Source organism: Choloepus didactylus, chromosome 19 (assembly GCF_015220235.1).
Source record: "Choloepus didactylus isolate mChoDid1 chromosome 19, mChoDid1.pri, whole genome shotgun sequence".
In the NCBI taxonomy this organism is placed as follows: domain Eukaryota; kingdom Metazoa; phylum Chordata; class Mammalia; order Pilosa; family Megalonychidae; genus Choloepus; species Choloepus didactylus.
This window is the reverse complement of record NC_051325.1, coordinates 24939948-24957830: the sequence shown is the minus strand read 5'-3', so window position 1 is coordinate 24957830 and position 17883 is coordinate 24939948. Positions and strand designations below refer to the sequence as shown.

General features: G+C 39.5%; 1 protein-coding gene across 3 annotated transcripts in view; it reads right to left on the bottom strand.

Moving 5' to 3' along the window:
• PAK5 (p21 (RAC1) activated kinase 5) overlaps nt 1-17883 on the bottom strand; it is a 328406-nt gene that overhangs the window by 147865 nt on the left and 162658 nt on the right. The gene's annotated exons all lie outside the window — the stretch shown is intronic.

The window sequence follows — 17883 nt, the reverse complement described above, 5'->3', positions numbered from 1 at the left end:
AAATTTATTGAGGCTTGTTTTATGTCCCAGCATATGATCTATTCTGGAGAAAGTTCCATGAGCACTAGAAAAGTATGTGTATCCTGGTGATTTGGGATGTAATGTCCTGTATATGTCTTTTAAATCTAATTCATTTATCAGATTGTTTAGGTTTTCAATTTCCTTATTGGTCTTCTGTCTGGTTGATCTATCTATAGGAGAGAGTGATGTGTTGAAGTCTCCCACAATTATTGTGGAAACATCAATTGCTTCCTTTAGTTTTGCCAGTGTTTCTCTCATGTATTTTGTGGCACCTTGATTGGGTGCATAGACATTTACGATTGTTATTTCTTCTTGCTGAATTGCCCCTTTTATTAGTATGTAGTGGCCTTCTTTGTCTCTCAAAACATCCCTGCATTTGAAGTCTATTTTATCTGAGATTAATATTGCTACACCTGCTTTCTTTTGGCTGTAGCTTGCATGAAATATTTTTTTCCATCCTTTCACTTTCAGTTTCTTTGTGTCCCTGTGTCTAAGATGAGTCTCTTGTATGCAACATATTGATGGTTCATTTTTTTTTGATCCATTCTGCGAATCTATATCTTTTAATTGGGGAGTTTAATCCATTTACATTCAACGTTAAAACCGTGAAGGCATTTCTTGAATCGGCCATCTTATCCTTTGGATTATGTTTGCCATATTTTTCCCTCTCTCTATTAATATCCTTTATTGTACCCATACCGAATCTCTTTAGTACTGAACCTTTCTCCAAGTCTCTCTGTCCTGTCTTTGTTTCTCTGTCTGTAGGGCTTCCTTTAGTATCTCCAGTAGGGCAGGTCTCTTGTTAGCAAATTCTCTCAGCATTTCTTTGTCTGTGAAAAATTTAAGCTCTCCCTCAAATTTGAAGGAGAGCTTTGCTGGATAAAGTATTCTTGGCTGGAAATTTTTCCCACTCAGAATTTTAAATATATTGTGCCACTGCCTTCTCGCCTCCATGGTGGCTGCTGAGTAGTCACTACTTAGTCTTATGCTGTTTCCTTTGTATGTGGTGAACTGCTTTTCTCTTGCTGCTTTCAGAACTTGCTCCTTCTCTTCTATGTTTGACAGTGTGATCAGTATATGTCTCGGAGTGGGTTTATTTGGATTTATTCTACTTGGAGTTCGCTGAGCATTTATGATTTGTGTATTTATGTTGTTAAGAAGATTTGGGAAGTTTTCCCCAACAATTTCTTTGAATACTCTTCCTAGACCTTTACCCTTTTCTTTCCCTTCTGGGACACCAATGAGTCTTATCTTCGGACGTTTCATATTATCTATCATATCCCTGAGGTCCATTTCGATTTTTTCAATTTTTTCCCCCATTCTTTCTTTTATGCTTTCATTTTCCATTCTGTCATCTTCAAGGTCACTGATTTATTGTTCAACTTCCTCTAGTCTTGTACTATGAGTGTCCAGAATCTTTTTAATTTGGTCAACAGTTTCTTTAATTTCCATAAGATCATCCATTTTTTTTATTTAGTCTTGCAATGTCTTCTTTATGCTCTTCTAGGGTCTTCTTGATTTCCTTTGTCTCCCGTACTATGGTCTCATTGTTCATCTTTAGTTCTTTGAGTAGCTGCTCTAGGTGCTGTGTCTCTTCTGATCTTTTGATTTGGGTGCTTGGGCTTGGGTTATCCATATCGTTTTTTCATATGCTTTATAATTTTCTGTTGTTTTTGGCCTCGTGGCATTTGCTGAACTTGATAGGGTTCTTTTAGGATTTGTAGACCAATTGAAGTCCTTATCTCTAATTTATCAGATCTACAGCTTCGTGGAGTACACTTTCTCTAACTAACCAGTAGGTGGCGTCCATGAGCCACCTGTTCTCCACAAGCCAGTTCTCCCCTGTTTAGCCTTTTTGGTGACTGGAGGAGTGAGTTTTGTGGGGTCCAATTGGTGTACCAAGCTTGCGTGTGTAGTTGGTGTTGCCTGCCCTGTATATGGGGCGTGTTTCTGGGCAGTCAGGGAGGGGGGTGGCTCTAACAATCAAATCTCCCTGGTGACCCTAGAGTTTTTTTTTTTTTTTTTTTTTTTTAATCATCATTTTATTGAGATATATTCACATACCACGCAGTCATACAAAACAAATTGTACTTTCGATTGTTTACAGTACCATTACATAGTTGTACCTTCATCACCTAAATCAATCCCTGACACCTTCATTAGCACACACACAAAAATAATAAGAATAATAATTAGAGTGAAAAAGAGCAATTGAAGTAAAAAAGAACACTGGGTACCTTTGTCTGTTTGTTTGCTTCCCCTACTTTTCTACACATCCATCCATAACTAGACAAAGTGGAGTTTGGTCCTTATGGCATTCCCAATCCCACTGTCACCCCTCATAAGCTACATTTTTATACAACTGTCTTCGAGATTCATGGGTTCTGGGTTGTAGTTTAATAGTTTCAGGTATCCACCACCAGCTACCCCAATTCTTTAGAACCTAAAAAGGGTTGTCTAAAGTGTGCGTAAGAGTGCCCACCAGAGTGATCTCTCGGCTCGTTTTGGAATCTCTCTGCCACTGAAGCTTATTTCATTTCCTTTCACATCCCCCTTTTGGTCAAGAAGATGTTCTCCATCCCACGATGCCGGGTCTACATTCCTCCCCGGGAGTCATATTCCACGTTGCCAGGGAGATTCACTTCCCTGGGTGTCTGATCCCACGTAGGGGGGAGGGCACTGATTTCACCTTTCAAGTTGGCTTAGCCAGAGAGAGAGGGCCACATCTGAGCAACAAAGAGGCATTCAGGAGGAGACTCTTAGGCACAAATACAGGGAGGCCTAGCCTCTCCTTTGCAGCAACCGTCTTCCCAAGGGTAAAACTTATGGTAGAGGGCTCAACCCACCAAACCACCAGTCCCCCACGTCCGCGGTCATGCCAGCAACCACGGAGGTGGGGCAGGTGAACACCCCCGCATTCTCCACAGGCTCCTCAAGGGGGCACTACATCTTTTTTTTTTTTTTTTTTCCTTGCTTGTCTTTTTTCTTTTTTTTCTTTTTTTTAACTTTCCCTTCTTTTTTAAATCAACTGTATGAAAAAAAAAGTTAAAAAGAAAACAAACATACAATAAAAGAACATTTCAAAGAGACCATAACAAGGGAGTAAGAAAAAGACAACTAACCTAAGATAACTGCTTAACTTCCAACATGTTCCTACTTTACCCCAAGAAAGTTACATAATATAGCAACATTTCAGTGAACTTGTTCCTACTACATCCATCAGAAATTAACAGACCATAGTCATTTCTGGGCATCCCCAGAACGTTAAATAGCTTATCTGTTCTTCTTGGATTATTGTTCCCCCTTCCTTAATTGCTCTCTACTGCTAGTTCCCCTACATTCTACATTATAAACCATTTGTTTTACATTTTTCAAAGTTCACATTAGTGGTAGCATATAATATTTCTCTTTTTGTGCCTGGCTTATTTCGCTCAGCATTATGTTTTCAAGGTTCATCCATGTTGTCATATGTTTCACCAGACCGTTCCTTCTTACTGCCGTGTAGTATTCCATCGTGTGTATATACCACATTTTATTTATCCACTCGTCTGTTGAAGGACATTTGGGTTGTTTCCATCTCTTGACAATTGTGAATAATGCTGCTATGAACATTGGCGTGCAGATATCTGTTCGTGTCACTGCTTTCCGATCTTCCGGGTATATACCGAGAAGTGCAATCGCTGGATCGAATGGTAGCTCTATATCTAGTTTTCTAAGGAACTGCCAGACTGACTTCCAGAGTGGCTGAACCATTATACAGTCCCACCAACAATGAATAAGAGTTCCAATTTCTCCACATCCCCTCCAGCATTTGTAGTTTCCTGTTTGTTTAATGGCAGCCATTCTAACCGGTGTTAGATGGTATCTCATTGTGGTCTTAATTTGCATCTCTCTAATAGCTAGTGAAGCTGAACATTTTTTCATGTGTTTCTTGGCCATTTGTATTTCCTCTTCAGAGAACTGTCTTTTCATATCTTTTGCCCATTTTATAATTGGGCTGTCTGTACTATTGTCATTGAGTTGTAGGATTTCTTTATATATGCAAGATATCAGTCTTTTGTCAGATACATGGTTTCCAAAAATTTTTTCCCATTGAGTTGGCTTCCTCTTTACCTTTTTGAGAAATTCCTTTGAGGTGCAGAAACTTCTAAGCTTGAGGAGTTCCCATTTATCTATTTTCTCTTTTGTTGCTTGTGCTTTGGGTGTAAAGTCTAGGAAGTGGCCGCCTAATACAAGGTCTTGAAGATGTTTTCCTACATTATCTTCTAGGAGTTTTATGGTACTTTCTTTTATATTGAGATCTTTGGTCCATTTTGAGTTAATTTTTGTGTAGGGGGTGAGGTAGGGGTCCTCTTTCATTCTTTTGGATATGGATATCCAACTCTCCCAGCCCCATTTGTTGAAAAGACCATTATGGCTCAGTTCGGTGACTTTGGGGGCCTTATCAAAGATCAGTCGGCCATAGATCTGAGGGTCTATCTCCGAATTCTCAATTCGATTCCATTGATCTATATGTCTATCTTTGTGCCAGTACCATGCTGTTTTGGCAACTGTGGCTTTATAATAAGCTTCAAAGTCAGGGAGTGTAAGTCCTCCCACTTCGTTTTTCTTTTTTAGAGTGTCTTTAGCAATTCGAGGCATCTTCCCTTTCCAAATAAATTTGATAACTAGCTTTTCCAAGTCTGCAAAGTAGGTTGTTGGAATTTTGATTGGGATTGCATTGAATCTGTAGATGAGTTTGGGTAGAATTGACATCTGAATGACATTTAGCCTTCCTATCCATGAACATGGAATATTTTTCCATCTTTTAAGGTCCCCTTCTATTTCTTTTAGTAGAGTTATGTAGTTTTCTTTGTATAGGTCTTTTACATCTTTGGTTAAGTTGATTCCTAGGTACTTGATTTTTTTAGTTGCTATTGAAAATGGTCTCTTTTTCTTGAGTGTCTCTTCAGTTTGTTCATTTCTAGCATATAGAAACATTACTGACTTATGTGCATTAATCTTGTATCCCGCTACTTTGCTAAATTTGTTTATTAGCTCTAGTAGGTGTATCGTTGATTTCTCAGGGTTTTCTAGATATAAGATCATATCATCTGCAAACAATGACAGTTTTACTTCTTCTTTTCCAATTTGGATGCCTTTTATTTCTTTGTCTTGCTGGATTGCCCTGGCTAGCACTTCCAGCACAATGTTGAATAACAGTGGTGACAGCGGGCATCCTTGTCTTGTTCCTGATCTTAGAGGGAAGGCTTTCAGTCTCTCACCATTGAGTACTATGCTGGCTGTGGGTTTTTCATATATGCTCTTTATCATGTTGAGGAAGTTTCCTTCAATTCCTACCTTTTGAAGTGTTTTTATCAAAAAGGGATGTTGGATTTTGTCAAATGCTTTTTCAGAATCTATTGAGATGATCAATTGATTTTTCCCTTTCGAGTTTTTAATGTGTTGGAATATATTGATTGTTTTTCTTATGTTGAACCATCCTTGCATGCCTGGAATGAACCCCACTTGGTCATGGTGTATGATTTTTTTAATGTGTCTTTGGATTCGATTTGCAAGTATTTTGTTGAGGATTTTTGCATCTATATTCATTAGGGAGATTGGCCGGTAGTTTTCCTTTTTTGTAGCATCTTTGCCTGGTTTTGGTATTAGATTGATGTAAGCTTCATAAAATGAGTTAGGTAGTGTTCCATTTTTTTCAATGTTTTGAAAGAGTTTGAGTAAGATTGGTGTCAGTTCTTTCTGGAAAGTTTGGTAGAATTCCCCTGTGAAGCCATCTGGCCCTGGGCATGCATTTGTGGGAAGATTTTTGATGACTGATTGGATCTCTTTGCTTGTGATGGGTTGGTTGAGGTCTTCTATTTCTTCTCTGGTCAGTCTAGGTTGTTCATATGTTTGCAGGAAATTGTCCATTTCTTCTACATTATCCAGTTTGTTGCCATACAGTTGTTCATAATATCCTCTTATAATTTTTTTAATCTCTTCAGGATCTGCAGTTATGTCACCTTTTTCATTCATTATTTTGTTTATATGGGTCTTCTCTCTTTTTGATTTTGTCAGTCTAGCTAGGGGCTTGTCAATCTTGTTGATCTTCTCAAAGAACCAACTTTTGGTGATATTTATCCTTTCTATTGTTTTTTTGTTCTCTATGTCATTTATTTCTGCTTTAATCCTTGTTATTTCTTGTCTTGTACTTGGTTTAGGATTGGTTTGCTGTTCATTTTCTAGCTTCTTCAGTTGATCCATTAGTTCTTTGATTTTGGCTCTTTCTTCCTTTTTAATATATGCGTTTAGTGCTATAAATTTCCCCCTTAGCACTGCTTTTGCTGCATCCCATAGGTTTTGGTATGTTGTGTTCTCATTTTCATTCGTCTGTATATATTTAGCAATTTCTCTTGCTATTTCTTCTTTAACCCACTGATTGTTTAGGAGTGTGTTGTTTAACCTCCAGGTATTTGTGAATTTTCTAAGTCTCTGATGGTTATTGACTTCTAATTGTATTCCACTGTGGTCAGAGAATGTGCTTTGAATAATTTCAATCTTTTTAAATTTATTGAGGCTTGTTTTATGTCCCAGCATATGATCTATTCTGGAGAAAGTTCCGTGAGCACTAGGAAAGTATGTGTATCCTGGTGATTTGGGATGTAATGTCCTGTAGATGTCTGTTAAATCTAATTCATTTATCAGATTGTTTAGGTTTTCAATTTCCTTATTGGTCTTCTGTCTGGTTGATCTATCTATAGGAGAGAGTGATGTGTTGAAGTCTCCCACAATTATTGTGGAAACATCAATTGCTTCCTTTAGTTTTGCCAGTGTTTCTCTCATGTGTTTTGTGGCACCTTGATTGGGTGCATAGACATTTACGATTGTTATTTCTTCTTGCTGTATTGCCCCTTTTATTAGTATGTAGTGGCCTTCTTTGTCTCTCAAAACATCCCTGCATTTGAAGTCTATTTTATCTGAGATTAATATTGCTACACCTGCTTTCTTTTGGCTGTAGCTTGCATGAAATATTTTTTTCCATCCTTTCACTTTCAGTTTCTTTGTGTCCCTGTGTCTAAGATGAGTCTCTTGTATGCAACATATTGATGGTTTATTTTTTTTGATCCATTCTGCGAATCTATATCTTTTAATTGGGGAGTTTAATCCATTTACATTCAACGTTAAAACCGTGAAGGCATTTCTTGAATCGGCCATCTTATCCTTTGGATTATGTTTGCCATATTTTTCCCTCTCTCTATTAATATCCTTTATTGTACCCATACCGAATCTCTTTAGTACTGAACCTTTCTCCAAGTCTCTCTGTCCTGTCTTTGTTTCTCTGTCTGTAGGGCTTCCTTTAGTATCTCCAGTAGGGCAGGTCTCTTGTTAGCAAATTCTCTCAGCATTTCTTTGTCTGTGAAAAATTTAAGCTCTCCCTCAAATTTGAAGGAGAGCTTTGCTGGATAAAGTATTCTTCGCTGGAAATTCCTCTCACTCAGAATTTTAAATATATCGTGCCACTGCCTTCTCGCCTCCATGGTGGCTGCTGAGTAGTCACTACTTAGTCTTATGCTGTTTCCTTTGTATGTGGTGAATTGCTTTTCTCTTGCTGCTTTCAGAACTTGCTCCTTCTCTTCTATGTTTGACAGTGTGATCAGTATATGTCTCGGAGTGGGTTTTTTTGGATTTATTCTATTTGGAGTTCGCTGAGCATTTATGATTTGTGTATTTATGTTGTTTAGAAGATTTGGGAAGTTTTCCCCAACAATTTCTTTGAATACTCTTCCTAGACCTTTACCCTTTTCTTCCCCTTCTGGGACACCAATGAGTCTTATATTCGGACGTTTCATATTATCTATCATATCCCTGAGGTCCATTTCGAGTTTTTCAATTTGTTTCCCCATTCTTTCTTTTATGCTTTCATTTTCCATTCTGTCATCTTCCAGGTCACTGATTCGTTGTTCAACTTCCTCTAGTCTTGTACTATGAGTGTCCAGAATCTTTTTAATTTGGTCAACAGTTTCTTTAATTTCCATAAGATCATCCATTTTTTTATTTAGTCTTGCAATGTCTTCTTTATGCTCTTCTAGGGTCTTCTTGATTTCCTTCATATCCAGTATTATGGTCTCATTGTTCATCTTTAGTTCTTTGAGTAGCTGCTCTAGGTGCTGTGTCTCTTCTGGTCTTTTGATTTGGGTGCTTGGGCTTGGGTTATCCATATCGTCTGGTTTTTTCATATGCTTTATAATTTTCTGTTGTTTTTGGCCTCGTGGCATTTGCTGAACTTGATAGGGTTCTTTTAGGGTTTGTAGACCAGTTGAAGTCCTTATCTCTAATTTATCAGATCTACAGCTTCGTGGAGTAGACTTTCTCTAACTAACCAGCAGGTGGCGTCCACGAGCCACCTGTTCTCCACAAGCCAGATCTCCCCTGCTTAGCTTTTTTGGTGAGTGGGGGAGTGAGTCTTGTGGGGCCCAATTGGTGTACCAAGCTTGCGTGTGTAGTTGGTGTTGCCTGCCCTGTATGTGGGGCGTGTTTCTGGGCAGTCGGGGAGGGGGGGTGGCCCTAACAATCAAATCTCCCTGATGATCCTAGAGTTTTAAAGCTGCTGCAATAGTCTAATCCTTCAGTTCAGTCCTGGCACAGTTTGTCTCTGCCACTGACCCACAAGTCTTTGGTATTGGCGTATGGCTCCTGAGACTTGCAAGTGGGCCCCTCTTCCAGGCTGTGCACCCCGGGTCCTCTGTTGAGGGATGACTGTGCTATGTCACAGGTGAGTGCCGTCCCCCCAGGGCAGTTCTGGGCTGCTGGGCTGTGTTGGGAGGCTCCCAGTCTGCTCAAATGATGGCTGAATGGGGCTCTGTTAATTCACACTGCTCCCCCTTCCCAGCTCTGGGACATTCAGCTGAGGTTGCAGGGAAGGCTAATGTCCACGCCCAGTTTTGTGGTGTGTGCCTGTTATTTGAAGCACTTCCGTCACACTGGGTTGTCTGGGGCAGCTCTGGGCTATGGGGCTGGCGATGGGCAGGAGTGTTTCCTGTCCACCAGGATGGTGGCTGTGAGCGGACACCCCCCTTTTCTTGGGAAGTTGTGTTGTTTAGTGAATTTTCTCAGCCACTGGATTATTGCCTTTTGTCTCAGAGCTCTCTTAGTTCTGCTCTTGACTTGACGTGCCCAAATTTCAATTCTTTGAAGCTTTCTGTATTGAGCTTCTTAGAGTAATTGTTTTAGAAAAAGCAAAAAGGATTTAAAAAAACAAAACAAAACAAAACAAAACAAAACAAAAAAAAAACACGGCCCTCCTCAGAGATCTAATGGGTTATTGAAATGCTAATAGACAAAGCAACCAGGGCCATTAAGGAAAGGTGCACAGGGCAGAGAGATCAGCTTTGCTTCGGGATTTGCATATGCGTCTCAAGGCCTGATCTCCGCCCTTCCCCTTTCTGTGTTCACCAGAACTCCAAAAATCCTCTGCTTTTATTTTGGAGTTTTTCGTGTTGTTTTTTTTCTATGCCTGTCTCCTCTCTGCTGGGCTGGCTGCTCTCAGAGTCTCTGGTGTCTGGTCTCAGTCTATCTATGGTTGGAGTTTGAATCAGTAGAATGAGTTTCCGATAAGAGCAGCCACTGCAATTCTCCCTTCTCCTTCCCGGAGCTGACAGCCCCTCCTCCCCCGGGACTGAGCCTGGCAGGGAGGGGCGCGGGTCCCCTGGCCGCAAAAACTTACAGATTTCGCTGATCTCAGCAGTTCCACGTTTTCATGAGTGTTGTATGAAGTATGCCCAAAGACAGATTGCTCTGTGGTGTCCAGTCCACGCAGTTCCTGGCTTTTTACCTACTTTCCTGGAGGAGTAACTAAAACATACAGCTCACCAGTCTGCCATCTTGCCCCGCCTCGACCCTAGAGTTTTAAAGCTGCTGCAGTAGTCTAATCCTTCAGTTCAGTCCTGCCACAGTTTGTCTCTGCCACTGACCCACAAGTCCTTGGTATTGGCGTATGGCTCCCGAGACTTGCAAGTGGGCCCCTCTTCCAGGCCGTGCATCCCGGGTCCTCTGTTGAGGGATGACTGTGCTATGTCACAGGTGAGTGCCGTCCCCCCAGGGCAGTTCTGGGCTGCTGGGCTCTGTAGGGAGGCTCCCAGTCTGCTGAAATGATGGCTGAATGGGGCTTTGTTAATTCACACTGCTCTACCTTCCCAACTCTGGGACAATCAGCTGAGGTTGCAGGGAAGGCTAATGTCCACGCCCAGTTTTGTGGTGTGTGCCTGTTATTTGAAGCACTTCCGTCACACTGGGTTGTCTGGGGCAGCTCTGGGCTATGGGGCTGGCGATGGGCAGGAGTGTTTCCTGTCCACCAGGATGATGACTGTGAGCGGACACCCCCCTTTTCTTGGGAAGTTGTGGTGTTTAGTGAATTTTCTCAGCCACTGGATTATTGCGTTTTGTCTCAGAGCTCTCTTAGTTCTGCTCTTGACTTGACCTGCCCAAATTGCAAGTCTTTGAAGCTTTCTGTATTGGGCTTCTTAGAGTAATTGTTTTAGAAAAAGAAAAAAGGATTAAAAAAAAAAAAAAAAAAAAGGGCCCTCCTCAGAGATCTAATGGGTTATTGAAATGCTAAGAGACAAAGCAACCAGGGCCATTAAGGAAAGGTCCACAGGGCAGAGAGATCAGCTTTTCTTCGGGATTTGCATATGCGCCTCAGGGCCTGAGCTCGAGCCTGAGCTCTGCCCTTCCCCTTTCTATGTTCACCAGAACTCCAAAAATCCTCCGCTTTTATTTTGGAGTTTTTCTTGTTGTTTTTTTTCTATGTCTGTCTCCTCTCTGCTGGGCTGGCTGCTCTCAGATTCTCTGGTGTCTGGTCTCAGTCTATCTATAGTTGGAGTTTGGATCAGTAGAATGAGTTTCCGATAAGGGCTGCCACTGCAGTTCTCCCTTCTCCTTCCCGGAGCTGACAGCCCCTCCTCCCACGGGACTGAGCCTGGCAGGGAGGGGCGCGGGTCCCCTGGCCGCAGAAACTTACAGATTTCGCTGATCTCAGCAGTTCCACGTTTTCATGTGTTGTATGAAGTTTGCCCAAAGTCAGATTGCTCTGTGGTGTCCAGTCCACGCAGTTCCTGTCTTTCTACCTACTTTCCTGGAGGAGTAACTAACACATACAGCTCACCAGTCTGCCATCTTGCCCTGCCCTAAAGTAAATATTCTATTGAAGTACAGCATATATACAAACAAGCGTGCAAATCATAAAAGTACAGCTTAATGAATTTTCACAGTGAACACATTCCTGAAATCACAGTGCAGATCAAGAGAAAAAGTTCCAGAAGTGCCCCGCAAGCCCTGTTCTTGTCAACAAATCCACCAAAGACAAACCATTATCCTGAATTCTATCACCAGATGTTGTGTCTGCTTGATTTTGAACTTTATATGGATGAAATCATATAGCATGCTCCCTTTCAGTTCAAGGTTCTTTGATTCAGCATTATATTTGTGAGATCTATTTCTGTTAATGTATACACATTCTTTCTCATTGCTTTCTAGTATTCCACAATTTATACTACAACTTGTAAGTTCGATCTACTGTTGATGGACTTTTGAGCTGTTTCCAGTTTGGGGCTGTCAGAAGTTGTGCTGTCTTGAACATTCCTGTACATGTTCTTTGGTGAACACATGTTCATTACTGATATACATGTCAGTAACGCATATACATCTAGGAATTGCTGGGCCAAACACTATGTGTATATTTGGCTGTAGCAGATCATTCCAGTTGGTTTTCCCAAGTTATTGTACAGTTTACATGCCCACCAGAAGTTTATGAGACCTCCACTTGCTCATCCCCACTTGCTATTGACAGTCTTTTTCATTAGGGCCATTAGGTATTGCTCTCTAATTATGATTTTCTTTTGCATTTCCCTGATAATAAATGAGTTTGAGCATCTTTCACATGCATTGATCATTTCGATATTTTCTTTTGTGAAATATCTGTTTTAAGTCCTTACTCATTTGTTGGAGTTCTTTATAAATTCTTGATACAAGCCCTTTGTTGACTACATGCAATGCAAATATTTTAGTTCCATCTATGGGTTTCTTTTTCACTCTCTTAACGATGCTTTTGACAAATAAATGTTCTTAATTTTAATTTAGTCCAATTTAGATATCCTTTCCATTATGTTCATTACATTCTATGCCCTGTTTAAAAAGTCTCTGTTGCCACCAACATCATGAATCTATTCTCCTATGCTCAGATTTACAATCCATCTGGAATTGATTTATGTATATAGTGAGATTCTTTTCTTTTTTTCCATGAGTATTCAGTAAACTCAGCACCATTTATTGAAAAGACTGTCCCTTTCTCATTTTAATGTAATGTCATCTTTGCATGAATTAAGTGGATTTATCTGTGTGGGTATGTCTTTAGACTTGATTCTGTTCCACTGACTTATCTGTCTACTGTGTGCATAATAAGTAACTGATCAAACCTTTATTAAAGGTCTACTTTGTGGCCAGTAGCAAAGAAAGTGCTGAAAAAAGTGGTCTTTATTGCACACTTACACTGACTTCAGCAGGGCTAAGCATGCAGCAATGCTTGGAGCAAACAGGGTCCAAGTGGATTCAAAGAAGGGAAGTAGCCCTTGTTTCTGAAGGACAGCATTTTATAGCAACCCAAAGGAACTACAGAAAACTTGGGAGCAACGGATACACAGGTACATTATTAAAGTGTGTAGATGTTCAACTATCTATGGAAAGAATCTTCCAGTAAATATAATCTTGTTACCTGTTATTCAAAACAAATTCAATAAAAAGGGTGTTGTTGAGAAGTATATCACTTGTGTACAAAGAAACCATAATATCTTCTTTTCCTGTATTGGCAATTCTTAAACCATTCCAAATTAAAAAATAAAACAAAGCAAAACAACATACACATTTTAAAAAGCTCCATAGACCAATGATATCCACTAATAACATAATGCAAGCCACACATGTAATTTTAAATTGTCTAGTAGCCATTTTAAAAAAATAAACAAAACAGGTGAAATTAGTGGAATAGTATATTAAATTACATTACTGTAATTGAATCATATTTTATAGTAAATTTATATTATTAAATGAATAACATTAAAATAATGTTTTATGTAATACAATAAATTAAAATATTTTCACTTGAACATGTGGCACTAGCTCATTTTAAGTGCTTAACAACAAATGTGGCTAGTGGCTACCATGCGGTGGCCCAGCCATAGGCAGTTATGTGAATACAACATCACTTTTATAATTATTTCCACTGACTTATCTACAGATCAACCAATCTACATTCATCTTGTAGACTCATATTTAAAGAATAACACAGTGGTTCTCAACATGTAGTCTCTGGACTAGCAGCACAGGAATGAACTGGGATGGTAGAAATGCAAATTCTCAGCCCTGTCCCAGGCTTTCTGAGTCAGAATCTCTGGGGACAGGTCCAGTGATATGTGTGTCTGTGATTCTCATGCTGACTTCAGCCTGAGAACAACAGGAAAACCATGGCAGTATTTCTGTTTTGTAGTCATATTAACTCTTTATTATAATAGTGCAAAATCACTGTCTCATCTGAAGCCGAAACATTTTTGGGGTTGTGTGTGTAACCTCACAGTCAGGTTATCACTGAAGACATTCCAAATGGGAACTCTCACAAGATGACAAATGGTCTACCACTCTCTGTGACAGACATGTGTGGGAGAAAAGTTTCTTTTTTTGTTTGCTGATGATTCCCAATTGCCAAAGGCATCTATTAAATTTGCAGAAGCAAAGACTTGGGCCCACTCAGTAATCATCAGAGCAAGACAACTGTATTACAGAGGAAAGCAAATAACTACTTTGCCTTATTAGCTCTGTATGAACAAAGTGAATATATAAAGAGGTACTTGAAGAGCCTTTATTTTTAAAAATAATTTCTTTGCCTTGGAATATATGATCTTGAAAGAGCTAATTTTATTAGATCAATGTCTCCTCAAAGGGAGGAAGTGTCCCCATATTTCCAGTTCTAGTATCTTCAGCTCTTAACTCAGTCCCAGGCCCTAGTGGTTTTCAATAAACGTTTGATAAATGAATGAATGGGCACTTGATAAACCCGTAACCATGTCTCAATTTCTGGCTTAGGAAGATTAATTAGCTCAGTTGATAGAGTGTCCTTATTATTTTAACATAAAATGAGTTGAATCATTCTGTTGTCTTCTTTTTAAGTAGCATCCCCTCCAAAAAGACTTCTTGCCATCTAAAAGTTCATTTCAAGGAGATGCCTGTTTCAGAGGAATTTCTCCCTTATTGGAATGTAAACTTCACATAGGTAAGGATTTTGTTTGGTTCACCACTGTATCTCTAGCATTTAGAACACTGACGATCATTTAACACATACTCAGTAAATACTTGTTGAAAGAATGAAGTCTATCCTTTTAAAATTCCTTTACAAACCTTTTCTCTCCCATTCCACATACAGCCATGGAGACCGATCCACTTATGTGTTTATCCAGACTATTCTACTTGCCTGGTATGCCTCCAACCATGCTTTCTCTACTACTACTGAACCTCCATCAGTCTTCTGGGCCCAGAAAAATCATTTCTGTCTCAGAAAACTTCCCCAGCAATTCAAGGTTATAGTCATATCTGAATTTCCACACTCCCTCCATACTCAATAGAACACTCGCTAACACGATGCCTTTTATTTATTCTTCTGGCACTGTTGTATTTCATAAGCGTTATCTTCTCAACTGGACTTCCGGCTTCTTGAAGGCTACAATCATAGCATATGCTTAGTTTGCTTGTTTTAAAAATCTTCCCAACACCTAACTTGGTGCTTAGAACATATTAGGATTTAATTATGATTTGGTTTAAAAGGTAAGCTTTTAGACAATATTTTTTGGTCCAGCACAGTTCTACTTTACTACTATTACCTGGCATAATTATTAATAGCTCCCCTTTTCACTCTCAAACCAATCCTGGTTGTGACAATGAATGATATGTTTTCGCAAGTTATGGCCCATATTGATGCAATAAAACAAAAGCAATAAAATGTCTCCAAGTTCTTGTCAATAGCCTATGGTGTTAGAACAGTTTGATTGTTGTGATGGATTTGACACATGTAATACCTTTTGCTAGTTATTATCTTTACTTCTTTGGATCTGCAAGAGAAGGAAAAATCCCAGACAGTATGGCAAGGAGAATACATGGCTTAATTAATCTTATCAGACACCTCAGTATAATGCTTAGAAACCTTTATGAGCAGAAAAGGAACAAATTGTACAAACCCTCAGCTACATGCACTCTTTGTTTATACTTTTAAAGCTTTTTACACATATGATTTCCTTTTAATTTTACAGCATTCCTTTTAAGTAGATCAGGGTAGTAGATTCCGACCTTACCATTTTAGAAATAAGGAAAAACAACTCCATCATTTGGCCAGCCAGAAAGAGAATAAAACTCTGTGCTTTATATGTGTACATCTTTTTTTTCCCCACTAAAATACATGCTCTTTAGTTATCTTTTTTTATTCCTTTTACTGAGATATATTCACATACCACGCAGTCATACAAAACAAATCGTACATTTGATTGTTTACAGTACCATTACATAGTTGTACACTCATTACCAAAATCAATCCCTGACACCCTCATTACCACACACACAAAAATAACCAGAATAATAATTAAAGTGAAAAAGAGCAACTAAAGTAAAAAAGAACACTGGGCGCCCTTGTCTGTCTGTCTGTTTGTTTCCTTCCCCCACCTTTCCACTCATCCATCCACAAACTAGACAAACAGGAGTGTGATCCCTATGCCCCCCCCCAATCCCACAGTTCCCCCTCATAAGCCACATTTTTATACAATTGTCTTCAAGATTCATGGGTTCTGGGTTGTAGTCTGATAGTTTCAGGTATCCACCACCAGCTACCCCAATTCATTAGAACCTAACAAGGGTTGTCCATATTGTGCGTAAGAGTGCCCACCAGAGTGACCTCTCGGCTCCTTTTGGAATCTCTCTGCCACTGAAGCTTATTTCATTTCCTTTCACATCCCCCTTTTGGTCAAGAAGATGTTCTCCACCCCATGATACCGGGTCTACATTCCTCCCCGGGAGTCATATTCCACGTTGCCAGGGAGATTCACTCCCCTGGGTGTCTGATCTCACGTAGTGGGGAGGGCAGTGATTTCACCTTTCAAGTTGGCTTAGGTAGAGAGACAGGGCCACATCTGAGCAACAAAGAGGCATTCGGGAGGAGGCTCTTAGGCACAACCATAGGGAGGCCTAGCCTCTCCTTTGCAGCAACCGTCTTCCCAAGGGTAAATCCTGTGGTAGAGGGCTCAACCCATCAAACCACTAGTTCCCTATGTCTTCATGTTAGCAACTATCGAGGTGGGGTAGGCCAATACCCCTGCATTCTCCACAGGCTCCTCAAGGGGGCTCTGCATACTTTTTCCTTGTTTTTTTTTTTTAAAAACTTTTTTTTTCCCTAAATCAACTGTATGAAAAATAATAAAATAAAATAAAATAAAATAAAATAAAATAAAATAAAAACATACAATAAAAGAACATTTCAAAGAGACCATAACAAGGGAGTAAGAAAAAGACAACTAACCTAAGATAACTACTTTACTTCCAACGTGTTCTTACTCTACCCCAAGAAAGTTACTTAATATACCAACATTTCTGTGAACTTGGTCCTACTATACCCATCAGAAATTAACAGACCATAGTCATTCCTGGGCATTCCCAGAACATTAAATTTACCCATGATAGCTTACCTGTTCTTCTTGGATTATTGTTCCCCCTTCCTTAATTGCTCTCTATCGCTAGTTCCCCTACATTCTACATTATAAACAATTTGTTTTACATTTTTCAAAGTTCACATTAGTGGTAGCATACAATATTTCTCTTTCTGTGCCTGGCTTATTTCGCTCAGCATAATGTCTTCAAGGTTCATCCATGTTGTCATATGTTTCTCAACATCGTTCCTTCTTACTACCGTGTAGTATTCCATCGTGTGTATATACCACATTTGATTTATCCACTCATCTGTTGAAGGACATTTGGGTTGTTTCCATCTCTTGGCAATTGTGAATTATGCTGCTATGAACATTGGCGTGCAGATATCTGTTCATGTCACTGCTCTCCGATCTTCCGGGTATATACCGAGAAGTGCAATTGCTGGATCGAACGGTATCTCTATATCTAGTTTTCTAAGGAACTGCCAGACTGACTTCCAGAGTGGCTGAACCATTATACAGTCCCACCAGCAATGAATAAGAGTTCCAATTTCTCCACATCCCCTCCAGCATTTGTAGTTTCCTGTTTGTTTAATGGCAGCCATTCTAACCGGTGTTAGATGGTATCTCATTGTGGTCTTAATTTGCATCTCTCTAATAGCTAGTGAAGCTGAACATTTTTTCATGTGTTTCTTGGCCATTTGTATTTCCTCTTCAGAGAACTGTCTTTTCATATCTTTTGCCCATTTTATAACTGGCCTGTCTGTACTATAGTCATTGAGTTGTAGGATTTCTTTATATATGCAAGATATCAGTCTTTTGTCAGATACATGGTTTCCAAAATTTTTTTCCCATTGAGTTGTCTGCCTCTTTATCTTTTTGAGAAATTCCTTTGAGGTACAGAAACTTCTAAGCTTGAGGAGTTCCCATTTATCTACTTTTTCTTTTGTTGCTTCTGCTTTGGGTGTAAAGTCCAGGAAGTGGGCACCTAATACAAGGTCTTGCAGATATTTTCCTACATTATCTTCCAGGAGTTTTATCATGTTTTCTTTTATATTGAGATCTTTGGTCCATTTTGAGTTAATTTTTGTGTAGGGTGTGAGGTAGGTGTCCTCTTTCATTCTTTTGGATATGGATATCCAACTCTCCC